We start from the raw sequence: 27,935 nt of genomic DNA, 5'->3' as shown, positions 1-27,935 counted from the left end.
TTCTAGGGTAAATCAATACAATCAGGTTTCTCCGTTACTGGTTTCTTACCATACAAAATATCTACCACGATGCCTACAAGAAAGTAGCCGGCTGATAATGGCAGTGCTACAGGGATTTTAGGGCAATCCTTATATCTTTCATTAAAAGAACTTGTTTATTAACATTTTGTATTATCAGCATGTGGCTAATCACCACAGGCACCTGTGAGAGAGCAGAAGGAGCGAAGGCACTGAAAGGAAGAGACCTGAAACCTGGAGCAGGCTTGCTAAATGAGCCAACCAAAGTCACCTGCTGTGGAGAGGGAACCTCAAACAGTTGTTTGGGAGGGCTGCCACTGGGAAGGCTACAAGGAAGTCAGCTCTGTGCAAGACAGTTTCAAGCCAAATCTCAAAGTGCGTCACCTCCTAAGGACTCTGTGAAAGACCCTTTTTTGCTTGCCCGGGCTCTGAGGTAAGAGCCATGCCTTCGGACAGCTTTTTGGGACTTTGAGTTTTACTTTTGAGTTACTTATCTGAATCATGCCAGATCCTACTGAGGGTGATGATTAGCTGAGCAAGTGTGTGGATTCTCTGTAAAAGGGCCTGGAAGAGGGAGAATATAAAGCAGGGCAGTATAGAGTTACCCTCGCCATGACAGGATGTTGAGGGGGAGGCAGTCAATTTGTTTATTGTTCCCCTTTCCCTACCCTCAGTATCTGTGAGTTTATCATGACTAGAAAAAGTGGTCAAGATTAGTTTGGCCTTAGCTAATGTGCTGGTTTTTCTGAATCTAGATGCAGAGTAGCACCAAGATTAGTTTAGTTTGTTGAGTCCTAGCCTTGGCTTTTGCTGATACAACTCTCATCCAATCTGCACAATATCTCCTCTTCCAGACTTTGCCATCTCCACAGTTAGAAAATCCCATTTGAGAATGACCAAGGGATTTCTGCATCAGAAATCTCTGCAACATGATGACAATGTTCTAGCCTGGTGTGTGGTGTCTAATCACTTCCTGGTGCTGCTTGCCACCAGATTTAGGTTACGTGCACAAGGGTCAGCAAGTACCATTCTCTCAGCCAGTGCTTTAGCCAGGATTTGGCAGTTTCCATTTATCAAGGAAATGGATCTGTAACTGGAACAGTTGAAGGGGGCTCTGTCAGGTTTGGGTATTAGCACCGCCCAACACTTCACAGCTTTCCCAGATTTTCATTTTAAAATCTAATCCGCCTCAACGAGAACAGCAGCTTTGCCAACAACTGAGTGCTGGGAAAGTCCAGCCAAGGGTCCACTGAAATCATAGAGTTCTGGATGCAGCATTTGGTTAATTACTGTATAGCACTGTACCTAGAGTGATACTGATCACATGATACAGTGTTCTGACTAGATTTTTCTGCTTGAAGGGGCAAACAACCACCTCCAGGCTTTCTATAGGCTGAGCAGTAGGAGATTTTTTGCAATCTTCCCCGTCTCATCCACATCCTCTTCTCCAAAAAAGTATCCTCTGGTATAATTCTCTAGGCTCTCTTTATGTTCCAGTGATCCTGGAGCCAGTCTGCACAGGACCAGCCGCACAGCATAAGTAAAAACAGCTATACAGCAATCCACTGTGATGACCTGCCATGTTCCTTTCTCTTTAGCTATTCCCCGCCACACCACCCCATGCCAGCCAGAGGGAAGGATGGAAGATCAGGTTTATATAGGAGCCAGCATGGCATCTCTGTGCCACATGAGAGTCCCCTTCACTGTAGTGGATCATCCTGTGACTAAGCTGCATTTTTGGGTGGCTTTGTGCCTGCAGTGCAAAGCAAACCTGCCTAAAGGAGGGCAGAATCTGGCCTTTTAATTGCACAGTCACATGCTACTTTTCCTGTATCTTATTGCATCATTCAAAGTGGTGGTTGCATGGTTTCTAGTGTTTTTGAGTCTGAGTTCCACCCAGTAGATCTGCCAGCATGGATATATTTAACATGGATTTGAACCACAAAGTTCAGGTCTGGCTCCTGTTCTGACTTTCCCTCTAGTTCAGGAGTGCTTAGATCCAGTAGATTGCAGGTTGTCTCTTCCCAATGCTGGCTTGAGCCAAAGTTTGGATTTGGATCAGGATCCATCCAGACTTTCTCAAAGCATGAGCTGTTTGGATTGGACATCTGGTTTCAGCCCATCTTTAATAGATATACATAACCTGTGTTCAAATACTTCTTTTTAATGGTAATAAAATAGCAGCAGCTCTTTTCTAGGAGATTACCTTTCTTATTGCTTTAGAAAAATATCTACTTTTAGGTAAAGTAGAAGAGATTTGTCTGTCAGTTATATGCAGTATATGATCATCATTCGGTTTCAGTTAAACAAAGTGCTCTGTCAGGCCTAACAGAACATAGAAATCCTGTGAACGAGAAAAGAGCTAATCCCACCATGTCTGAACCAGTTACCATATTAGTGGCTGATCCTGTTAATAACATGGACTATTAGTTTCTGGTTTAGTAGCTGTTACATTTTTAACAAACTGGGGCACTTCCTGCCCTCACATGCACTGGCATAAATCTAGAGTAATTCAGCTGACTTGCAGTTATTTTTTTTCTAAAAATCAGACTTTTTGGTTGTGGCCTCAATGTGCTATCACAACATAATTACAGTTTTAAAAAAAGGCCACTTATTGATTCCAGCCAGATTGTAAATGCTATGAGAACAGACTTCCTTGTTCTGGTTTTTCCAGTTCCAGTCTCAAACAAAACCAGGAAGGGCAGAAAAACAGAGAAAATGAAAATTAACCAGATTCAAACCTCAATGTTTTTTAATTCATCTCAAATGCTGGACAAAAGTTTGTTAGTTGTCATTTTGTCTGCACCAGACAAATCCATCCTCTTGTTAAAAATGGTGATAGACCTTAAACAGATTTTGATAGTAAGAGTTAATCATATCTCTAACTACAACCATTCTCCTCACTTTGTTTTATCCACTCTCCAAAAAGTAAGGACTTCTCCTCATTTCATTCACCAACACCACCGCGAGCCCTTAGATCTATACAAGTATTTCAATGTTGTTAGAATTCCTTGCTCCATAGGTTGAATTTTTGCAGTTGTATTTGTAGGGGAAAGCTCACACAAAATGGTGTGTTTAAATTCCTAGCAACTAGCTGCTCGGGTGGACACTGACATTATTAATCTCACCACTGGACGTGATCTCCCTAGGTCAGAGCTGAGCATTTTGGCTGGACAATGTGGAGAACCTTCTCCTACTGATATTACTTCTGTACCCATGCTATGGGTAAATGCAGTGCATCTATCTCCAGGACTGCTACCTAGCATCCTTTACCAGAACTCAATCAATATTAAAAATTTAACATTTGTTTAAACCGTTTGCGATGGGTGATTATTAATGTTGAGTAGAAAAGAATTTTTAGAGCATGATTTAAACTGAGAGTGTGTGTCAATACTGTGATTATTTTTACTTCTCACCAGACCCTCAGTGCTACCCCATTTGCAAGCAGTAATTAAAAACCTGTATTACTGGGCTAGTAATCTCTTCTGCCATTTCAGCCAGTATGCTAAGGTATAATTTGCTTAGCCCTGGAGCTTTGCACAGCTTGATGCTTGTTAGAAAAGAAGGTATTTCTAATAAGATTTGCATCTATTAAGACCCTATTACAGAGGACCCAATCCTGATCCTATTGAACATTCACACTGACTTCATAGTGAGTCAGATAAGATCCGAAGAGCAGAAAAAAGTGCTGGAAATCTTGAGAGAAAAAGCTGCTCTGCAACGTTTCTAGCACTTTCTAGTCTTAGTTGGGTGAGACATTGCGTCAAACAAGCCTCCCATCATATTTTGGTCCAACCAGGACATGCAGAGGCACAAGTGGATATTTTCAGAAAAAGTTAACCCCCCACTTCTAACAGGAATTGGTGATTAAGTAGGAGGAATGGGCAAAGGTTTGCAACAGTGCTTCTTCTACATAAACTGGTTCATTCATCCCTAGTTTTAAGGCTTTGCTCTTTCAGTCCTATGGGGAACTTTCTGCCTGATCTACACAGCTGAGTGGACATCTGCAAGGGAAATAAAAAGTTTTTACTGCATATGGATACACTTTGTTGTAATGCCGGTCCGCTTAGGAACAGCTTGAGGATTCTGGAGGATTCCTGAGGGCTTAATTCTCATGGAGCCCCAATCCAGGTCAGCTCACCTCACCAAAAGTTTTCTTCTAGTCTCCCAATTGACCCCAATGTCTTTCCTGTCTCTCCGTGGTCTCCTCCATCTGTTTTGCCTCTGTTGTGTATTTTGTGTCCTGCCTAGCTTGCCGTAGCTAACAGAGCTGGACTATTATGGGATAGCTCAGCCAGGTCTGTCTGGTCTTAGAGTAGGAGAATAAACCCAGTCCATGTGTGTTTACAGCTCCTGTGTGCCTGTCTGCTGGTTTCTCTCTGAGTGCAAGTAACTTCCAAGTATCCAAACATAACAGACAGGTCCAGTGTTATCAACCCAATGACTCCCTGCAGACCTTACTGCCTCGATTTTGTGCATCTTTATTTACAAATTGATCAACCTAACCAGTTCTTTGGAATCATTAGTTTGTGAGAATTAATTAGAGCGAGCGGCTCTCATCTAGGCATCGTTTATAAATAGGGACACAGTCTTCCTGACTGAAAGTATTATCTAGAGCCAAAGCCATGTCTCAGCTCATAAGTCCTGCCACGGAGCGTGAGCAGAGGCTTTAGCAGAGCAGTCAGGCCAGTGCCTGCATGGGGCTGGTTCTGCAGAGTGGGACAAGCTAGTGAGAAAATAGCTTAGAAACCCATCACTGGCCATCAGCTTTGTGTCCAGGGGCAGAGCTTTGAAAACTGTGACCCTCTCGCCATGTAACCCTGCGCAGGGTGATGTCCAACCCCCACCCCCATATTCCACCCTTTCCCCCACTACATATTAAGACAGAGAGTGACAAGTAATTCTCACATTGGATTGTCAGATTTGTTTTATGGTGATGGCCTGGCCTCTTTCTGACTGCTGACTACAGCAGCACCCTGAAGCCCCAGAGAGGTACGTTTTCCAGTAGACTGTATGCAGATTCAGCAGTGATAGATAACAAAATTAGGTGCCTGATTACAACTGCCAGAAGGCCAGTCTCTGGAGACTCCATTGAATAAAATTCAGAACATGGGAAGAAAGGTCTGATTTCCATGTTGTATATGCACTTAATTAACTCTGTTACTCAGCATTCAGGCTAATGTGATGTCTAGTGCACAGTTGGAGAAACACTTGATGTTGTATTGCAGACAAGTGAGTGGAGATATAAATTATTCTCTCACTAAATATCTCATTATGGGGTCCAAAAGTTTGAGGGTTCAGTTCAGTTGAACACTGTATTTAGAAGTCATAGTTTCACCTATTTCTAACTTACCTGAACCTTTTTATTATTGTCGTTTTTTGGCCCACCCACTTCTCCCCTTCCCTATCTCCATTTCTTATCTTTTCCAGCCTGTATAGAGGTATGGAGCCAGGGAGAAAGATCATCTCCTCCACAGCATTTATCTTTTATGCTTTTCTACTGGGGGTTCTATTAGAGTTGTTCTGAACAATTAAATCCTAAAGCCACGTGAGACTCCGCCTGCCTTTGGGTTTCACGACAAACTCAACACTTAGCAGAGGTTCGTTGAAAGGTTTGTAAAGGCTCATGAACCCTTTGAGAGAAACCTCTTCTGGTTTCATAAGAACCTAAGCCAGTTGATAGTTCCATGTCAAAACTATTTGAACCTGGTGGTTTCACGTAGTTGCAACACTGCACGTAGATGCAGTTTTCCACTTTGCTTAAACTCCAAACCCAAAACAAAACTCAAGGAGCACAAATGATGTAAAAATGTCCTTTCATGTTTGATTTACATATAATGCCTGCAAGCTCAACAACACACTGAGTTTTGCATAGCTCTAGTCTCAGCTCTCTATTAGCTACAGTAATTCAAAGTTTATGACTAATGTATTTTCCTCTAGTGTTGCCACTTATGGGTTATCATTTACAGGACAAATTTTGTCACATGGCTTTATTTAATCTGCTTTGGGCATAGATTTTTGCCATTTTTTCACAATCCGCATGTTCAAGAAACAGGCTTACCAATTCCTGAATCATTTACCAAGCAGACATCTCTGTTTCATTTGGTTTTGCTCTTATTAAAGGTTATTTTAGCAAAATGATAGAGTTGAGCAAATAATTCACATCAAGCACTAACTTCTTTTCCTTACCACAAAAAATCTCTGAGCAGATTGCAGTTACTTTGGACTTATTCATTATTCATACTTATTCAACACAGACCTATATTTTTTTTAGTAAATGGTTTAATTGCACATATTTTAAATTCAAATTGTATTTCTTAGTTCCAATTAGTCAGCTAGGTCACCTGGTACTGTTTTGCTCCCTGATCTGAGGGGCAGACAATCGCTGTCAGCTTAGAAATTCATTTTCAGCAAATATTAGTGCCTGGAAAGTGGGCTGCTCTTGAATGTTTTCAGAAAACAAACAACAAGAGGGGACATGAACCTGATGGAAGTACATTTTTTTAAAATCCTAAAATACTCCTGAAAATGACTTTACTTTATTTGCCCATCTCTGCACAAAACATTCCTTTTACTAAAGTTACCAAGATGTTTTTCAAATGCTGGCCACTGTTTCAAGAGAGCCTTTGAGCCACAGTCTTTCCAGACCAGTGGTTTGTGCTTTGCTTAACACTTTTAACTGGAGTGTTTCGGTGGAAGTTGATGCTGCACAGCACCTCTCACTAGTGTCAGTGACTTTGAGAAATGAGGCTTCTCTTTGCATTTGTGTTTCTTAAATCACATTTAAGATGTGCAGGACTAAGTCACACAAACATGGGAGCCAGCAACTCCTGTACTCTAGTCTCAGATTAGACACTGAAATAATTTCTTCCCAAGCCTATACATTTCGGCTCAGCATCACAGAAGTTCCGTGGAACTGGGCTAATGCTGTTTGCCTACCCAACTACACTCCCTGTCATTAGACTTTTTTCAGGTAAGTGCATAACTGATTTTGGGGGGGGGAATACTCAGGGTATGTTTATACAGTCGGTGGCATTGTTGGCAGTGCAGGATTGATTCTGCAGGATTGACTGAGTAGCACTGGAGACCCACTCAATCGAACCCGGAAGTCGACACCATTAATCCAGCCCCCACAAGAAGAATAACACTGTGTCGACCGGAGGGCATTTCCCGTTGGCACAGCACAGTGGGGATGCCGCAGTAAATGGAACTTAGGAAGTTGACGGAATATACACAAGCTATGTTACGTAGCTTGCTTATCTTATCTTAGCTTGCTCCGAAATCCGCAGGTAGTGTAAACCCAAGCCTTAGAGTAGTTATCAATAATTCACTGTGAAACTGGGAGGGCATATCCACAGTGATCTGTATTGGGTCTGTACTGGTCAATATTTTCATTAATGACTTGGATTATGGAGTGGAGAGTGCACACATAAAATATGCAGGTAGTACCAGACAAGCACTTGTAGGACAGGATTAGAATTCAAAATGACCTTCATAAATAGAAGAGTTGATCCGAAATTGATAAAATTAAATTCAGGAGGAAAGGATAAAAAAAATGGTCATGTTTAGTCTTGCAAAAGGAAAACTGAAGGGGTGGCCCTGATAAGTCTTCAAATATGTTAAGGGCTGTTATAAAGAGGATAGTGATCAATTTTTCTCCATGTCCACTGAAGGTCGGACAAGTTATTGGCTTAAAGTTCAGCAAGGGAGCCTTAGGTTAAATATTAGGAAAACCTTTCTAACTATAAGGATAGTTAAGCACTGGAACAGATTAATTAAGGAGGTTGTGGAATCCCTGTCATTGGAGGTTTTTAAGAAAAGGTTAGACAGCTTCTGTCAGGGATGGTCTGGGTCTAGTTAATTCTGCCTTAGCATTGGAGGATGTACTAAATAGTCTCTTGAGGTCCCTTCCAACACTATATTTCCATGATTCAGGAGTGGTCAACATATATTTCCCCTGCCATAGGGCCCGATTCATAAAGTCACTAACTCATTTCCACCTCTCTGCAGATCTTTGAGGGGGTCACTAGGCACATCCAGTCCCCCAGTTCTCAGCACTTCTTGTAACAGGAGGCAGGAAACACCCACTACCTAGGATAGGGCAGTGAGAGGCAAGGTATAGTCTCTCTGATTGTAGCCAGCTCTGTAATTTCAGAACTGGGTAGTTAGTGAACTCCACAGGGTTTCTTAGCAATCATGAGTGGAGAATTAAGGGGTGTCATTCATAGTGCATTATTCAGAATATTTCCTTGATCTACTGGGATAATGCACCCTTGACAGATTAAACCCTGGCAATTGTCAGTTTTCATAAGAATAAAGGGGAAGTATCTTCAGTGTGGGAAAGGCTTTCTTGTGCTTATTAAGAGGGGGAAGGAGCTTGGCTTTGAGGCACTTGTTTTGAGGGAAAACAACACATTTTAAAAATACATAGGCAGAGCAAACAAATCCCACAAGGTGAGGAGTACCTCCTGTGAGTTCCTAAATAGCTTCAACTCCCAGTGAAGTGAATGGGAGTGCAGGGTACCACACATCTTGTAGAATCAAGTCCAGGTATTAGAAAAAGGTTGTGTGAGGAAGTCTTTTAATTAATGGTGTATATTCAGGCCTTAATTAATGGTTCTTTATAATTGGAATATTCTAGGGCAAATCTGTAATAAAGTAACAATCTGTTAGAAGTTTAATAAATGCTGGGTTTCTCAGAATTGTTCAGGGGAGAGGGATGGAGGTATTAATTGTTAAGGGATATTTCTCTAGCAGCTCTTTGGAGAAGCCATCCTCTTGACTTGCTTATCAGGTAGCAATCCCCCCAGCCCCTGTCCCCTCTCCTGAAAGACAAATCTCATATTCAAGCTATAGTTGGCATAGAAACTAGCAGGAAACTCATGCCAGGGCCACTCTGCTGTGGATTTCCACTATTCAGTGAATGTGTTCTTAGCATTTCCAAGGCATGTAAAAGGAAATGAGAATGAAGATAGAAATAAAGCCCTTATCAGCACAGAATGAGGAACTGAAGTCAGCATCCATCTTTAAAACTGGGGCTCAAGTCACTAACAGGGATGTGGACTCTGAGACAGTAATTCTGTCTGGAGCTGGGACACAGTGCAGCCGTCAACCCACAATCCCTCCTCTCCTGGGGACATGGAGAAGATCAGTGCAGCATGAATAATAGGAAGGCCCAAGCCATGAAGGAATGAAGCTAGGCCAAAGAGTGGGTGAGTCAGGAACAGGCTGGCTGGAAGAAACTACCTGCTGATTCAGTTCCTCCACTGACAGGGCTCCTAGACAACCCCATACAGCATGTAAAGCTGCTCTCCCCCTGAGCTAGGGAGGCAGTGATCCCACCACCAGTTGTCCTTGGGGATGTATCTCTCTCTGATCTACCTGCTCTTGCAGGTTGGTGGGGTGCAAATGGCACTCTCTTGGGCCGGTGATGGTGAACATGAACTGAGGTTTCTAATGCAATTGGGCTGGTTTTTTCATTTTTAAAAACTGCCCTGGAGCAGATTGGTCTCATCTATGTGGGGCGATCAAAATGCATCAGAAACCAGTTTATCTGGAACTGTGGTCTTAGTTTAGATATGGACCCTTGTGGTGGGTCCCCTCCCAGCGGGGGAGGGCCAATAGAACAGATATTATTTCTTCCACGGTTTATTTTGGGAAAATGTTTTGAATGGAAACAATCAGCAGGAGATTTGTCTTCCTCATGCAGCAGCTATGTATCCTCAGCTCTCTGCAGAATATGGTAATCTCCTGCGGTGATTCCCTCACAGTCAATTTATGAACATACTGTGTTCATTTGTTATTGTTGGAGCAGCTCTCTTTGGATCCCATCCAAAGCAGCCAAGTACCTACGTATGCTGAAGTGGCCTCCTGGCCTACTACACTCATTCTAAATATGGCAGGGCTAGACATACTAGCAAATACCAGCCTGGTCATCACCTCTCTAGTCGTATACTCATAGTAACATCAATACGCATTGTGCTCTGGGACTGGGGCTATTTTTAGGTGGTGTTTTTCCACTCATCCTGCAGCTGTTTTCAGTCACAAGCTTCTGGAACTAAAAAAATACACAGTCCCTGGCCTAAAGGAGGGTGTAAAGAGGACACAAGTAAGCACGTGAATCTTCCCTGCTTCCCATGATTTTACACACTACGGATCAGTTTCCTCCTCCCCCTTTCTTGCCCTCCCCAAGTCTCAGTTCCCTGAAGAGAGGGGAGCAAAATGTAATATATTCCCTTGGGCAGTGAGGGGATCTTCCATAATATGCTTCCACTTACCCTCAACCCCATGGATTCTATTCGCAAGTGATCCATGAAGGAGGTTCAAGCTTCACACAGCAGAAGGGGGGTGGGAGGATAAGGATAGGGAGGCACAGCCATCGTTCAGGGCATTGTCCCCCAGTCCCTCGTCCCCACAGGATTTCGGGCATCAGTTATTCCTGAGCCTGCTGACTTAAACTTATGACAGTGCCCTAATATGATGTTCAATCCCCCTGTCCTTTGGGGGATGAGGGAGGGGCGTGAGGAGGGACAACAGCCTACTGGGGAAGCTATGGATGATAAGACTCTATAGGATGCCATGGAGACACAGGGTCTCTGTACCTTGACTTCTGTAGGAACTCCCAAGATCCATGGGTTTCAGAGCTATCCCTCCCTCCAATTGTACAGGGGAAAACCTGCTACCCTCCCACCCCCAGTAAGGAAGGACAGTCCATAAATTCAGAGCTGCAGTTTCCCATTCTCTATGCAGGAATAGACCAATAAGGGATGATTTGACCCTACTGGTAATTGGGAGAAGGAGCAAAGGAATCCAACAAGGACTGTCTTGCTTTTCATTTTATGAAAAGTAAAAAATTCACACTACAATATTTTATAAACCAAAACGGAGATGATACCACTAAGTCACTGCATTTAAAAAGTAGCTGAAGTGCCAGTGATGGAGAGGGAATGAAATGGAGTAAATGAGTCATTATGCAGCCCGATCCTGCTCTTACTGTAGTCATGGCAAATCTACTACTGACTGCAGTGGAAGCAGGCTGGGCACCTATAAAAGCATAGTACATCATAGATTTTGCTTAGCCTTATCTTTTAAGGTTATATAAAACCAAGATGTAAATTTATAGAGCCTGATTTTTTAGCTCATACTTGTTTATCATGTTATACAGCAGTGTAACTCTACTGATTTTAGTGGAGTTATTCCTGACTTGCACTGGTGTAAAGAGCAATTCCTGTGCAGCTGCTACCTGCAGGGCTTCTATGATGCCCTGGTAGTATCTGCACACACCTGGCAGAAATCCTTTAGTGCAGCTGCCCCTGGGGTTGCAGAAGTGCACGTTAATCGGAAGCCCCTAAATCAAGCCCTATTTATTTAGATAATCTGTGCTATATGAGATTGTATCTGTCTCTGTATAAAGATGATTTGGCAACACCATTTGTACTGATGTATTGAAAAACAATAAAGAAAAAAGATCTCCTTTCAGAAAACAGGACTCATGCACATAAGAAGAGCAGAATAGTGCCAGTCTGAGAGAGCAGAGACAGTCTGTGCAGTTCTGGGAGGAGAATTTTGGTTCAGATGAAGTTAACAGATTTGTTTTTTTTAATTCTCTAATCTTACATACTAGGGGCCAAATCATGAAGGCCTTCTATCTGTGCCTCTGTGTAGCTAAGCATTTATACTAGGGACATTTATAAATGTATTGATCATGTTATGGTTCCTGAACACCTATCACATATTGTGTGTGTTGACAGGTTGCTTGAATGCTGCAGAAAATGCACATTGTTTTTGCCTGTATAAATATTTCCATCGCTCTGATAGAACTGAATGAGCACTATACCTGGTAGTCCTGCAATTTCTCTTTTTTCATTTGTCTGTTGACTCTAGATGTCGAATAAGGTATATAGTTATTAATCAGACAATTTTTAAAAAGAAAGAAGAAAAAGGAACTGAAATATTTAATGGAAAACATTTGACATGCACAAACAAGCGAAGTTTGAAATGGAGGCATTCAGACTTAGAAATATGAAGTGACATTTATTTGTAAAATAACCTTTGCACAAAGGTGCACATATATGCATTTAAGGTTTAAAAACAACAACTACAACAAACACACACATGGGAGCTCAGAGCTGGGGAAGGGACTGTCTTTAAATTAACTGATACTTCTCTAAAATAAATGATAATGCATATTTATGCTGACTTGTTCTTCTAGCTTATTGTCTAGTATGTGTGAAATGTTTAGCATTAGATAGAGACTGTAGGCACTGTCTAATCCAGGGGTTCTCAAACTGGGGGTCGGGACCCCTCAAGGTTATTTTGGGGGTGTCGTGAGCTGTCAGCCCCCGCACATGCCATGGCTGTGGCTGTTAGCCCTGTGCATGGCTGGAAACCAGAGCCCTTCAGAGCTGGGTGGTCGGAGAGCAACAGTTGCTGTCTGGATGCTCTGAAGGCAGCGCCACCACCAGCAGCAGCACAGAAGTAAGGATGGCATGATATGGGTGGGGTCATCACTTTTAGGGGAGGGTTGTCACAGCCTGAAATGTTTTTAAAGGGGGTCCCGGGAAAAAAAGTTTGAGAACCCCTGGTCTAATCACAGATAAAGGCTTCTGCTCTACCCAATGCCATTGCACAAAAAAAGCAGTTTGAAAATCAGGGCTATAACATGCAAATTCATAAATGTGAATGAAGTGGTAACAAAACAAAGCAGCTGGAGCTTTAGGTGGTTAGTCTGTGCCGGGTCCCCCACCAAAGACAAAATTTTCAAACTGGATTTTTAGTCATAGTAAATAAGTAATGTGAAGCAAAGGAATGAACTCAATTAAAGTTAGTACTAGGAAATAGCATGCCCATAGCCCAGAGCAACATACAGCACTTGGGTGATGATAGCTGCTGAATTCTCACGATCATACTGAATCCTGCCTACCAGAGTCATTAGTAATGCCGTCAGTGTCACTGCCAGTTGTGACATGAGCAGGACTCTGCAGCATTGCTGGCTGAGAGGAGCTCTCCTGGAGGCTGCTTGGGTGCACATGGGAAGGAAATGCTATCACTTATGTAATTTCTGCATCTGCTCTGTGGCCTGAACTGCTGCCATTTCTGCACATACCTGAGGCATTGCCTCTAGCGCTTTGGGGGCAGCTTGTTTAATACTTCATCCTTTCCCCTCTTTGTTCCTTGGTTAGCTCTGCTCCTCTTCAGCTCTTTTTATGATGTCTCTTTTTATTTCCTTTTGCACACTTAAAGGTTGAAAACAATTCCTGTCTAGCAGCCCCCACCCACCTTCTCTCCCACAATCACAACCACAAAAATGAAGAAAGGAAGAAAACACTTTTGCAATTATAACCTTCTCCACTGAACAGCGGCTTATGCTACAAATACCCTTGGACTCAGCAGCTTCTGCTGCAGAATCAGATTTTCAGCTGTGGCCTATTTTCAGCATCTTTGGGTAACCAAATAGCTAGATTCTGACTGTCTCTTCCACAGGTGTGCAAGGGTAGGGGGAGAGCCCAAAGAAATTTCCCCTCCTCTTGCACCCCTTGTGCAAGAGCCAGGAACAACCATAGTCCCTGTGCATCCTAAGGGATGATTCAGTGTGGGCTCACCCCTTTACTCCTTGGCGCTAGCTAAATCACCCTGGTGCTCCCCTTGCCAGCTGTGCACGAACATGCGCTGTAAATAATCTAGCCCACAGCATTTTCTGTATTTAAACCTCTACCTCTGTCTTCTAATCATCCTCCAAGGCCCTGAGTCTGCACCCTTTACTCACATCGAGTGGGAATTTACTCATGTGATTTGCTCAGGGGGACAATTCACATGAGTAAGACGCTACTCAGTCAAGGGTGACAGACTCAGACCTTGAAACACAGTTCTTCTTCATCTAATCCCGCAAGCACACATGTGAGCAATAGTTTTACTCATGTGACAAACCTCACTGGAATCAATGGGAATTATGCACTACCTTCAGTAGCAAGTTTCCAGGATTTAGAATGAAAGTTCCGGGCGGGTAGGGTCATTTCCTGCTCTTTGTGTGCTACAGCACCCAGCACACTGCTCGTACTCAAGTGATAACACCCTAGAATGCCTGCCACACCTCCCTCTCTTCAAAGAGCTTTACTCTGAAACACAGAGTTCCTTGACATTTCAGTATAAGGTTTAGAGTGAGGCAGAGCAACACACTTATGTAAGTAATACAAGGATAATTGTAGCCTTCCTCTTTCCACTGTGCAGCATTGCTGTTGGTTCCACTACATAAAAGGCAAAATAAGTCTTATTGCAATAATTTAAAAAAGATGCATGACCACAAGAATAGTTTTGTGTTTTTCCTTTGCATCTAATGGGTGAAAAATCAGATTTTGGTAGATTTTATTTGGAAACATCCTCACAACATTTTAGCATTGCCCATTGACACGGGTGCTGCAATTCTCCACTTGCACAGAATAAAACATTGATGTACAAGTCCTTGTTACGGGTTATTGTTTAATTAAGTTACTTGCTATATTTTATATGAAATGCAAACAAAGACTCCATTTCATGAAATCAAAATTGCCCAAATTAGATATTATATTTCACATGTATGATTTTCCTTGTTTTTATTAAAATTAAGTTTGCTCATTTGCCGTTTTCAAGCTAATTTGAAATTAGGATCACCTTGTATCCTAGGAAACACAGGGAGAAATTTATATGTGATCAGATTTTTATCCATGTTATGAAAAAAAGCAGCTGGTAATTAGGTGCATTATTCATAGGAAAATCTTGTTGAGCACACTATCTCTGTGGTTCTGGCTTAGATTTTAACTTGTTTTAAAGAACTAGTTTATACCCTTCAATTGGCCCTCATTAAGTACGATCATTATTCTTCTGTGGCCCACAGCTCCTGGGGGCATGGAAAGCAACAGCTTACAGTATTGATTATAAAAGTTGCTAATTTCTGATGTCCCTAAAATGTTCGCTTTTGTACTGAAGGTTGACATCAGTGTCCTTTCTGCAACATTATTATTCATTATTGTTATTTATGGCAGGCAAGATTGTGTCTTGTAGGAGCAGCTCTGCATTGGAGGTCGTGTGGAACTGTATGGCCCAAAGAGTGCACTGGAGCCATTCTGAGGGAAGCTTCCTGGAATTACCTAGTGTGCAGGGTAGTGCACTAAGGAACTCACAAATTGTCCCCCTGGCAGCCAACCGCCTGTATTGGTAGGTGTAGGGAGGGCAGGAGTCATCCACTGATTCCAAGCATTTCCATGTCCAGAGCAACATGAGCTGAACCAGGAAAAGGCATTCTTCTTCTGGGATAAGAGTTTCCATCCTGGGACTTACACTGGTATAACTACAGTGATATAATTATACCAGGCTACGTTTATACTGACGGTGGCAAAATCGCTGCTGCCAGATCGATCTTTCTGGATCGATTGAGCGGCCAGTGAGACCCGCTCAATCGATCAGGAAGTCTACTGAGTAAGTCCACTCCCTCGAGTAGCGTAGCACTGTGTAGTGTAAACAGTGTGCAGAAGGGAAGCAGAGCAGTCGATGTCAGTTACGCAAACTACTCTCCATAGTTTGCATAACTCCTGTCGACTGCCACCGAATCATGCGGTCAGTGCGAACCAGCCCCCAGTGTAAATTTCCCCATGCAGACAATTCCTTAATCACGCCCAGCAGAACTGTAAGATCTGGCAATCAGTTTGCCAGCCAGGAAGCTACTCCTTGATTCCAGACACCAACATCTCCTGCTGCAAGAAACTGCCAGCCTGCTTCCAGGAAAGGGAATCAGGGCAGCCTCTTGGGATCCCAAGAATCAAAGGCAGTAACATCCTTTGCAGCAACCATGATGTGCCCCATCTCCAAATCTAGCTTATTCACGGAATGAGAGCTTCTTAAAGCACTAAAAGAAATTGCTTTGTCAGACGGGTGAAAGACAGTCATTAATACTTGTGCCTACTGCTAACAAATCATCAGTGCCTCCTTTGAGGAAAGTATTCGCAGTTCACCCTAAAAGCAGGCTACATTCTGGCCTATATTCAAGAAAAAATGGCTTAATAAACCAAATTTGTCCTCTGCCACCCAGCAGGCAATTTCCTAATCCTGAGAAAGGTAAATGAAAACATAAGAAATAATTGATGCCAATTACCCGTGAGCACCTTAAAATTGAATTGCCTGCTGAGACAATACATACAGTGAGGTGGTTGGTTCCACTAGGAGATAATCTCTTCAGAGCGCTGGACAAGAGAAAATATCCACACCCACATTATTGGATCTCTCAGCACTGTTGATCATGAGGTGCTGCCATCTTAGCAGGGACGGGTGGAAATCCTCTGAGCTGGGTCAGATCCTCTTCTTGAACTAATCCCAAAGAACTGTGACTGGCAGCTGCATGTTCACCTCCAGAGCTCTCAGTGGGGAATGCCACAAAAACCTCATCACTCTCCCAGATGTTATCCAGCACTGCAGGAGAAGTGCTTGGAGAGACTGTGAGAAATACCAAGAGTAGACAGACAACATTCAACTGTAAATCTCTTTCAGGTCAAATGCTAACACCATCTTCTTCTAGTTCTTTCAGCGCCTAATTAAAATCAGCAGGTGGAAGCAAAACTAAAGGAAGACAGAGGTGATGTCTGGGAAAAGAGGAAAATGTTTCAAAGTACTCGCAAGGCAAGTGGCTTGAGCTTAGTATTTAAAGACCCTCCAATGGGTAGAACCATATGAAATCTTCAGGTTTTTACAAGCTCCTCCTAGTTGTTACAACAGGTAGAAATGCCTTCTTCCCTCTTCACCTAGCCATGAGGCTTTGCCCCATCCTAATTGACAAGGACATGGCAACAGTGATTCATGAACTCCAGGCTTGATTACTGTACTTTAAATCAAAAGCAAAAGCTTTAAAGAAACACCAACTGGTGCAACATGCAGAGTCCTGCCTTACAAAGAAGCACAAGCCATTGCCACATCTTTGCAGTGTTCCAGTCATTACACGGGCTCCCTACCAGATATGGGATCTAATTCTAAGTCTTGAGTTTTTCCAGGTCTCCACGGGGATGGCCCTCAGTGATCTCAGGTGCTGCTTCTACCTCTGTGGCCATATCTTTAGGGCTGGCTTTCCAATTAGGCACAGAAGGCACGTGCCTAGGGGCACCTAAACAGTGGCGGATTACTGCGCGGGCCAACAGGACCTATGCCCAAGGGCCCTGGCCAATTTGGGGGCCCTGGACCAGTGTCGGAACTCTGGCCCCACCCCCTGCTCCTCCTCCTCTCTCCCGGGGTCCTGCCACCCTCCTGCTCCTCTTCCCCATGAGGCCCATGTCCAGGCCAGAAGCCAGAGCCCAGGAATGAACATATTCCCCCCGCCCAGAGCTGCTCCTCCCCCACCCCTATGCGGAGCTGGCTGGCCAGACCCCTGCATGGAAAACACATAGGTCAACTGTAGGCGGGGGACGGACGGACACTGAAGATGCTGTGTCTAAGAGCATGTAAGGTGTAAATCCGGCCCTGCATGTCTTCCCATAATAACTGTGCACCATAGATATAGTGGAGCTGTCAACAGCAAGGGTGAGCTGGGTCGGGGGCTGGAGATAGCTCTCTCAGCAGCAGGAGTGTCATCTGAGAACTCCCGTCCAAAAGAGCTAAGAATGATTACAAATCTAAACACATTCAGATCTGTAAGGGCCAGGTTTTCAACACAGCAATTTGTATTTGATATGCCCTGAAAAATATAATGGCCACTACAAAGCTACCCAACTGCATGCCCAGGAAGAAGGAAATCTGCCTCTAAGAGGGGACCTCATTTTTCATTTTAAAAATCTGGGCCCCATAGCCCAGTCCTGCTTTTGTGTATCCTCTGGGGAGAGCTCTCTAAAACAAACCAATGAATTCCGCACAGATGACACTCAGGCTTGGAGGCCTCCAAATGGAAAATATTTTTGGAAAGATGAACAACTGTAAGTCAATCAGACAAGAGGATTTTGTTGTCTACTGGCTCTGAAAACAAAGAGGTGCGAGGCTATTGTTTGTTTGCTTATTCTGCAGAGAGCCTCCTGTAACCCTTCCAAAGCTTGTTAAGATGGGCAGGAAGAAAGACTTACAAGAATATTAGAGCTCAGACCCTATGATGATAGACCCTATGCTAGAAAAAAAGAGAGAATATTCTCAAGTGTATTTGAATTCTGTCTGAGCTGTGGATATCCTCTTTATTTATTTTGTGATTAGGGTATCAGCAGTTTCTGCTACATACCTTTTATATTTGTTTTTGAATACATTTATTTCAGTATTTCACTAATAATTATGACAAAGTGATGAGTTTGGTGAGAAGCTTATGATACACTTAGGCAGTGCTCATTGTTTCCTGCTGAAATATATCTGTTTGAAGTCACCATCAATAAATAGATGATAGTGTCCAGATAAACTCCAGTCAGATACACACTTGATCAAACATGAAAGAACCTGAGATTTGGGGTCTGGGTTTTTTGCATTTGAAATGTTTGCAAAGCCATCAGCCAATAGAGTAGATAATGTGATCCTTAGGGATTCACCCCAGTCATCTTTAACATTGATCTCCTCAAGGAGCAGGACAACACAAACTGACTATAAAATCAATAGAAATATACCTTCCAATGCTGTGCTTTGCTAACCAGAAAATCCAAGAAAACCTCACCTACACTGTTCTCTACTTTGGATCCCAGCTGCCTCCAGTGCATTACTAATTTTAAGGTCTGCTGGATTTTCTGTTGCACATCCCAGAGATGAGGTTTCTATAATGAAACAAGCAATCCTGCTCTTTTAAAATTGTAATGGGCTAAAGGGCTTGGGGCCAGATTTTGGCTAGTCACACGGAGGTGCACAAGACAGAGTGGACATGGGAAACCTTGCTAACTTTTTGTACCTGCCTAGAAGATAACCAGAATTCTAATGCTTGTGGTCCCTCAGCATAGCACGTCTATCACCATTAGCACTGTCATTGGCACTAGATACCCCAAAGGGGTCAAGGCAGAGCCAGGATCATGGCTGTTGGTCATAGGCCAAACAAAAGAACCCAACACAAGACTTTTCTAATTGTCCTTGGAAACCTTCTGCATGCCTCCATCCTCCACTTCCAGCCAAATGGCGCAGCCCATATGCTGGCATTCCATAAAGCAGCAAAGCACGTTCCCGTCAACTGCACCATAATTACAAAGGGACTTGAGGCCTGATGGTGCCCCCAAGCTGCTATATATTGTATTCCTTTAGTGGTGTGGCAGTCAGGCACTGAACCTTTTGCTCTCTCATGCACTAGGCTGCAATCCTGCCTTACAGCTGCGGGGGGGAGCAGAGACCACCTGGGCCCCAGCTAGTACAGAAAGCCGATTGTTGTCCTGATTTGTTGGTGGATATACTGGTGCTCTTTCGTAGACTATGTTTGGGTGATGCTTGGCAAAAGAAATTGACAAACTGTGTGAAGGGGAGAGACGCAATAGCTTCAGGGTCCTGTATGTGTCACAGTGCCATGGCTGTGGGGTTTGCCACAGAACCCACACCTTGCCGCAGCACTGCTCTAGAATTCAAGCTTTCGTTTTTAAAAAATGAAGTTTCTGGTTGCAAAGAAAACACTCTAAATGAGACCTTAGTGCCACTGATGCCTGCCTGAGTCTTCAGACAGCCCGAAACAATTGCTTGGGTAAGGGTGGGCTCCACCATTCATCTCAATAAGGGATTAACTGTGACATCTAAAGATGTAAATTTCATTGTGACCTATACCATGGGTGATCATTTTAACAGCCAGTTAATGGGCTTGTCCCACCAATCAAACTCTTCCCCCACTCCCCAGCCCATTTGCTAAATGCTCCAAGTGTGTCCTACCCAACTGCCAAAAAGCTCCAGTTTCCACCGACCACTTCAATACAGCACTTCTGCGTTTTCTGTATAAAATTCTGCAGCATGCTGAAAATGATGCCTTTAGAGTAAAATGCAAAAACCTGAATTTCAGCTCCAAATAAAGCACAGAGAGGGTGCTCCAACGCGTGTGCTGTTCATTTTCAGATCTTCTTCACTCGGAGCCTCTCCTCTCTTTTTTTTTTTTTTTTTTTTTAATGTGGCTGAAGCTGCTCCACAATCTCCACTCTGCTGCACTGGAGCGCTGCAGCATGCGGGAATCTTGCTGCAGAATGAGAGTCAAACTTGCAGTGGCGTACAAGAGATCATCCGCTGAGTGGGGTTCTTGACGTGGCATATCAGCAACGAGTCGATATTTTCATTTGTATTGCGTGGCCACCACTGAGCACTGTGATGCATGTTGGGTAACTGCAGGGGTGAAGGAACTGGGGGGGGGGGGGGGGGCTGGGAAGGAGTGGCAAGGGGGGCCAGGGCCCCTTCAATGGAAATATAATGGGGACTAATCTGTTTCCACCCTGATGCATTGTTCTTTGCAAACTGCATGCATCACGGGAGGAAAGGGGGTGCAGAGAGGGGCTGGAGCAGTCACTGTGGCACCTGGGATCAAGCCAGGGAGCAGATAGGAACCCCCACCCCCACCACCCATTGAGTCTCAGTAGCTCCTCTCACACCCCATGCACAGCATCCACCCACTCCCCTTCCTATCCCTGAGCCCTGATTCCCCTCATTCCCCGTACAGAGCACCTCTGCTCCATCAACCCCATTCAAAGGAAGCTTCCGCAGCCTCTGGGTAGCTCTCACTTCAAACCCCAGCAAAATAATGGAATGATTATCAAGAGAAAAAGAGAAGAATCTGTAAATATCTAGAGGACGCTGCCAAGAGCAATAAGCAGCATAGGCTCGTAAAGAATCGCTCATGCCAGATAAGCTTTAGCACTTTCTTTGACAGAAACACAAAATCTGTGGGTAAAGGAAAAGCAGTAGGGAAAACATGGGCCTGGCTTTTATCTCGCCTGGGGTAAATCCATGGAAATCTGTGGGGTTACTCTGAATTAACATTAACGTTAAAATGAGATCAGCACCTGGTCTAGGTGAATTACTCCAAAATAAAAGCAGTGAGAGATGAGAATTAGGCTAAAGAGACCCAGGGCCCAGGATTTTAGAAAAACATCTGATAACAGAGTCTCAATCATATTTGCAAAACTAATTCATATTGGCTTGTGTAGGAGAATTGTCACATGGATTAAAACCGCCCGGAGGATGTCATGCTAAAAGGCAGCGTAACAAGTGAAAGGGAAGTGGCTAATGAAGTGCTTCAGGGATTGTCCTGGATAGCATCTTTATTAATGTCCCGGAAAGGGGTTCAGCAGTATTTTGAAAACCTGATCTTACAGCCCTTAATCACTTTAGTAGCACTTACTCACGGGAGGAGTCCCACGTCCCGCTGTCAATGAGACTTCTTGTGTAAAGAATGATAACTCAACTGAGTAAGCATTGCAGGATTTGGCTATCCATTTGCAGATATTTAATGGGCAGGAGAAACTGGGCCTAGTCGCAGGATTCTAATCACTGCGATTGACAAGTAACTCCCTTAGAGAGTACTTCACAGAGAGAGGGAAGGGTCATGGGAAAGCACTAGTGCTGCAGCACAGCTAATGGTGACAGAGGCCAGCAAACTTCTTGTAAGTTAAAGTGCTTAGAAAGGGAAACATGCCGCACACTGACTGAAAAAGCTGTTCCTACCCTCCTCTCCCTGCCCAGCTAGCCATGGCCATCCTCCAGCCACAGATCTCAGCTCACATTTTGTAACCGAGGAAGGGACTGGGGGTAGCTCTGTGGAGAGATGTGACCACTTAGCCACCTTTCTTTTCTGCATGAGTTTCCTGTGATTTGTGTGTGTTTGGCAAGAGAGAACAACACTTTTCTAGTGGAAAAGATTGCAGAAGTGAAAAGGTAATGCAAAAAAGATGTTCCTTGTTAGTACTGGTACAGTAGCCAATTGAATGTATCTCAGTTTCCTGCCTTTCTCTGTTTGCTCAATGTATATATACATTGAGATATTACCAGGGATATTAAGATTGTATCCATTTGATAGCTACAAAAATGTTGGGGACCTGTCCTCCCAGTAATAATGCAATGCTATATTTTCTATGTGGATTATAGCATTGTATATAAAGTGTTCCTGGCCCTAATGTGCAAAGTATTCACAAACCTCCTGCCAAAAATTAAAAATGGAAAAAATCGAGAGCCTTGGGGCAGCAATAAATTATTTGACATCAAGTTACACAGGTTTTACATGTTTATTTCCTCAAGTATTCAATTAAAAGCTTACTTACCATGGCAGCTGCCACATCACATGGTGCATATGTTGCCTCTTAGATACAGAGCAGCTTTCTAGAAACGACTGCCAAAATGTTATGAGGACTTTTATAATGTTTTCAGGGTGCAACATTCAATATAATAAGTCACACATTTTTGTGTGTTTTATTGATCATTTAGGTTCAAGCTTTTATTTTGTTTCCATGCAAAAAAGGGAGGAAAAGAGACTTTATGGGTTTTTTGGGACTGAGAAGGGGCAGAGAAATGTACTGAAAGGACAGCTGGAGTGAACATGGTGAGACAGACGTCCTTTGGACCGTGACTTTGTTCCTTCACAAGGATTGCAAAGAGATATTTCACTGCCATAAAGAAATATTTCAGCAAGTCAGAATCCACTTAAAGCATTTTATTTCATTGGGAAGTAATTCATGTGAATTCCACTGCTGGCCATTTGGTTAGTTCTGCGGGATGTTTTCCAAAATCCATATTTGATTTCCATTCATAAACCTGTGCATGTTCTAACCTGACTTAGGCTGATTTAAATTTAAATAAACGTATTTCATTTAATCAGTTCAAATTTGAATGGGATATCAACCCTCATGCTTCAGGACATAAGCCAACCATTAGTGTCCTGGGCTTAGGAAAAAGCTTTCTCTTTCAGGACAATTGTCCATTATGGAAATATTACATATTTCAAACAAAGCTTTGTTGAATTGGTTTTGTTGAATACACTGTGTGACAGATATGGCAAATTCCTGCAATATTCTTGAAAAACCTTATTGATCTAAGTTTTAGTACTTTTGAAGTCCACTAGTTTAAATGCAAAGGTAATGTGGAATTGCATGTAACTTTTCTAGTAGGGAGATGAGATGTGAATCCTGGGAAGTGTTATGAACTTCAAAGGACTATATTGAATGATGAGTCAGATAAGAATACTTGGGGGATAAACAGTGAGTGGTTTTCTTGAGAATCTTAGGGGGAGATGAATACAAATTCCCTACCTCTGGTTGTGCAAAAATGCAGCCTTTTAAAGCTATGCCCTGAGGAGAGGATCATTGTCTGCTGAATACCAGTTCCTGGTGTCTCAAGATCAAAGGCCCAAGTTGTATACAAGAAAGACTAACCTATGCATGGGTGTGTGAGTTCTGCGCTAAGGCTCTTGTGAACTTATAACCACAGCAAACACTGTAGGTGGCGTTTGAAGGTGTTTGACATGAACCAGAGCCCTTGTTGGAGTGAGGGGGAGGGGATCTCTGCTAAGTTTATTAGTATTCGTGTACATTTTTATTTGTTTTAATATTTTTTTCTGGAATGCTTTCACCTTAAAAATAAATGTGCTTGCTGAGAAAGAGCTGTGTGGCACCTTATAGCCTTGGGCAATTAGGCCTTTGGAGAGAAAGCAAAGTGCAGACACTGGCTTGCTAGGGATATTACAGTGTAGGCAGAGTACTGCGTACTAGAAAAAAACTTGGTCAGGAGGGAGAGAGATGTGAATCTCTACCCACACGAGGTGATGGCTGAGGAGCCGGGAACCTAAAATGGGTGCCCTTGGTAGATCACAGAGAGGGAAATATAGGTGCAGTTGCCCTGAAGTGTGACATGCTGTGGGTCAAAACACAGCTTTAAGAATTCTGCGGGGTTTTGAAAACAATACTGGGAAAAGGACTATTACTTTAGATCAATGGTTTTCAAACTGGGGTACGCATATCACTAGGGATACAGTAGCTCTCATCACGGGGGGACGGGGTATGCGAGAAAAATCCTGTAATGGCAGACAACGCACTTTATTTAGTAAGACTTGGCAATCTAATCATAAGTATATCATGACCCTATCTTAGATGGTGGTACGCGGTAGACTACATTATTTGGAAAAGGGTATGCAGCCTAAAAAGTTTGAAAACCATTGCTTTAGATGTATTTGTCACACTTACACTATATAATGCCATTATCTTATAAAGTAGTGAAAATCAGTGGTATTGATTATAAAAAAGTCACATAACACTGATTTGTGCACTAATTTTGCCAGTGAAAGTAAACTACTTTCCTCTTTCCCTGGCAATATAAACTAAGCTCTACTTAAGATGAGCATTGTGTGATTCTCCACACAACCAAACACAGCATTCCAAAATCAAACCAACTTTCTGCTTTATTTTATCACTTAAAATGTGGAGACGTCCAATTTTTTAACACAGACAGGCTTCTGAAAAATGGGCAGGGCACACAGAGTAAAACCTCAAGAGGTTTATTTTTGAGACGTGTGAAACTAATTAACACTTACTTTACAAATTCTTTTTACTCCTTTCTAGTGAGCAAGAATGATACTAGCAAAGAGCAAACCTTATTGCTGATTCTTGCATAATCAAACTAAGACGTCTTCCCAAGACTGACCATTAGCTTGAACAATAGGGAAAACAAAAAAGTGAAAAACTTGGAAGACTGTATGTAACAGCAACCTGGTGACACCTGCCATAAGGTAAATGTCATTAAGAATGGCAAATTATCTTGTCCTTGAGGTCCCAGATCAAGTTTAAGACCTTACTGCAAATCTACTTTGGGATGGGTTTATTGAATAATTTTCAACTCTTAATAGTTCAGAAGGAGTTACAGTCATACATACAGATTTAGCAGATTATATTTATAGTGTAACACATTCCTGGAAAGGAAAAGTAATTTTCACATTTTCTTGTGATTTATGGGTGATTCTTAAAACTCACTAAAGCTACTTTGTTTTACAGTTGTTTAAATTGTTGACCAGTTATTGAGATTTTGATTGGTTCTGTTAATAAGGGTTCCTTGAGATGTATTTTGAAAGGGGTGCAAAAGTCTCTAGGAATAGGTATAATGTTATTGAAGCAATTCAGCACACTTAACTAAATTTGATTAAATAAGAATTGGGAAATTTAATCCCACATTACAATACAGGTTGAATTATTTCAAATAATATAGTTCAGATGGGAGACGGGTCCTGTTGTACTGGGTAGTAACTATACATGCTCTATTGGAGAGGCTTTTTTTAAAAAAAGGATTGTGTTCTCTGAAAAGACTTTGCCTACTCGTCTCATTAATAATCCAAGGGGGTATGCTCTGACCTGTCAAAGAATCTTAAAAAGGCCATTTGCAGCAATCTGTTAAAATATGTATTTAAGGTTTTTAAGAGAAGCATTTAAATACATGTTTAAAAATATATGAAAACAACTTCAAAGTTATAAACTGGAATAGTGTCAGAGGCTGAACGGCTATCTGGATGTCTTCAGTAAAGACACTAACCCACAGTTCCAAGTGATGTCACTGATCTTGACAGAGAGCAACATGAAATGGAATTTAATGGGTGGGACATAATCACTCGTAGAAGGTGATTAAAGGATGCTATTCCCATTCTTACTGAGCAACTATACCAGTTTAGTGGAATAAGGGCTTAGATGTACCAGCTGTGACTGGTTTGGTACAAACCACACTGCTACAGGCTTTAGGATTTGGAACATTTAAAACTCCATTATGTGTTAGAACACACACTCTTTGAATGGGCAATGACATTGCACAAGATTTAGCATGGAGGTACATCATAATGGAAAACCTAAAAGCCTGATGTCCAGTACTCTGGGAACCACTGGTGTAACTACAATGTAGTGGGAACCATTAATCTGAAGTGTTTGGTGCATTATTCTGATTCTTTAGTCAATGTATTCCCATAAATACATCTTATTCTCCTTTTCAAAATATATACAGCACTGATCTATGTCTCCTATTGACAGAGAGTTAATACTTTATCCAGTGAAGCCAGGCTCTCTTTCTGCTTGCTGAATATCAGATCATTGCCTCTTCAAACATTTTCATTATCCGAAGATATTTGGAAACATCTTCTTGAATTTTTCCCTCAGTGGACTGAATGAAAATATTTTAAATGTAAGATGTACTGCCTAGCTGTGATTGATCAGCACAGTCACATAGTGCTGTCTCTGTTCCTTGATTGAAGCTGTGATCATGGGCAGTGCATGCACCCGACTTCAGGGAGGCTAGCCCCTGGCCCGCTCTTTCTACCCGAGGCCCTGCCCCACCCAGCACAAAGAGAGCCTTACTTCACTGGATAAAGTATTAACTTTCTGTCAATAGATGCCCCACTCCACCCCTTTCTCCCCCCATTACTCTTGCTGACCGTCCTGCCGGCGCAGCCGTGAACACCAGTCGATGCCCCGAGCATTCTTGGACCCCGGCTGATACCTGGAGCAGCCCTGAACCCTAGCCAGCTTGACAGTGCCTGGAGCAACCCACATTCAGAGCAGTCCGCAGGAGCCCCAATCCCTGGCTGGCCATGGCCAACCCCTGAGTCCCAGCCGGCCAGAGGAACTCTGAGCCCCACCGCGGCCCAGCCCCCCAACCTCCATTACCTGCTGCCCATGAGGGATGGGAAGAGGTGGGGCTAACGCTCCTCTGGCCTATTATACCCACCACCCATGGCAGTGATGCAACAAAGCACTGGAGTATGTGCTTACCTTTAAGTACATGAGTAGGCCCACTGAAGCTGATGGAGCTACTCAGTGCTTACAGTTAAACATGTAGGTAAATGCATTTCTGGTCTGGAGCCTGCATAAGCACGTAAGACCTGCTGGTGCAAATTCTTGAAGGTGTATATTTAAATCAAACCCAGCAAGGCGAGATGGAATAGCTTCTTCAAAACGTAGGTAATAGTTCTCTTATAGGCTGGAGTCGAAGTGGGGGTGGAAGCAGTGCTCTTCTAGACTGAATGCACAACTGAGTTGCCACACACTTGAGTTGCCAGAATATGATGCAGTCCACAGCTGACTGTGGAGCTGTTCAAAATATAAGCAGGCATGTTCAGCTTAGATCCTTGGGCATGGCTCCCTCCTGGTTGGACTCTGATGTCTTACTCAGCTCTCTTCCTTATCTCTGGCTTGCTGGCTGCAGGGATTGGATTTGGAAAAAAAAACAAAAAACTGGTGGCATTTGTTCCAAACAAATCTGACATTTCAGTTGTGGACACTACGTTTCAACATCAATGTCCCATTGGGTTGAACAGAGACAGTTTTCTTTCAGAAATATTGTTTTAAATTGTCCGCAGACTGAAGCAGACATTACTGCACTGGCTACACTTTGTTAATGTTGTGAATGTTGTCTTTGTAACTTTTTGGTTTTTTTAAATCTTAGATCCTGGAGACAATGCATGAAATCTTGGCTTCACTGAAGTCAATGGTAAAACGTCTATTGACTTCAGTTTGGCCAGGATTTAACTCAATATGGCTGCCATCAAGAAGAAATTGCAGTTTATCAAGCTACTGTGCGCCAGTCCAGTTTGAGCTGTGGACACATGACAGAACTGAAGAGGTTATTTGGGGCATAACTCCACTAAAATCTTATTGTTTTCTCTCTTGAGGCATCCCTTAAAATATTTTCCTTTTGGAGGACGTCTCCAAAAATGAAAAGTGTTCTGCTGCTGTTGGTAACATGAATTAAAAGTGCCGACTGGACGATTTGAGTCTATAAGAAGTATAATTGCTGCAAGGAATTTAACTGTTGTCTTATCTGGTATAAATAGATTTAAGATCAGAAGAAAAAGCGGAACACATAGGAAACTTTGCCAAACAACTAATAATCTTTTAATTTATGCTTATAATTATCTTAAATTCTTCTAGAGGTGATATATCTCTTGTTAGATTTCAGTCCAGAAATAATGTGGTTTAAAAAGTTTTTTAAAAGGAGACTGTCTTTTAGTATTATTAAATTGTGAAATA

At 42.7% G+C, this 27,935-nt stretch overlaps 1 long non-coding RNA gene across 1 annotated transcript; it reads left to right on the top strand.

Moving 5' to 3' along the window:
• The first annotated feature begins 236 nt into the window (after positions 1-236).
• LOC137167654 (uncharacterized) lies at positions 237-27,935 on the top strand. The gene is made up of 3 exons (XR_010924158.1): positions 237-451; positions 24,495-24,661; positions 27,352-27,935. It is a non-coding gene; the product is annotated as an uncharacterized lncRNA (long non-coding RNA).

This window comes from Emydura macquarii, unplaced genomic scaffold (assembly GCF_026122565.2).
Source record: "Emydura macquarii macquarii isolate MOO-44397 ecotype Brisbane River unplaced genomic scaffold, CSIRO-AGI_Emac_v2 contig_2948, whole genome shotgun sequence".
NCBI lineage: Eukaryota > Metazoa > Chordata > Testudines > Chelidae > Emydura > Emydura macquarii.
This window is presented reverse-complemented; position numbering and strand designations above follow the sequence as displayed.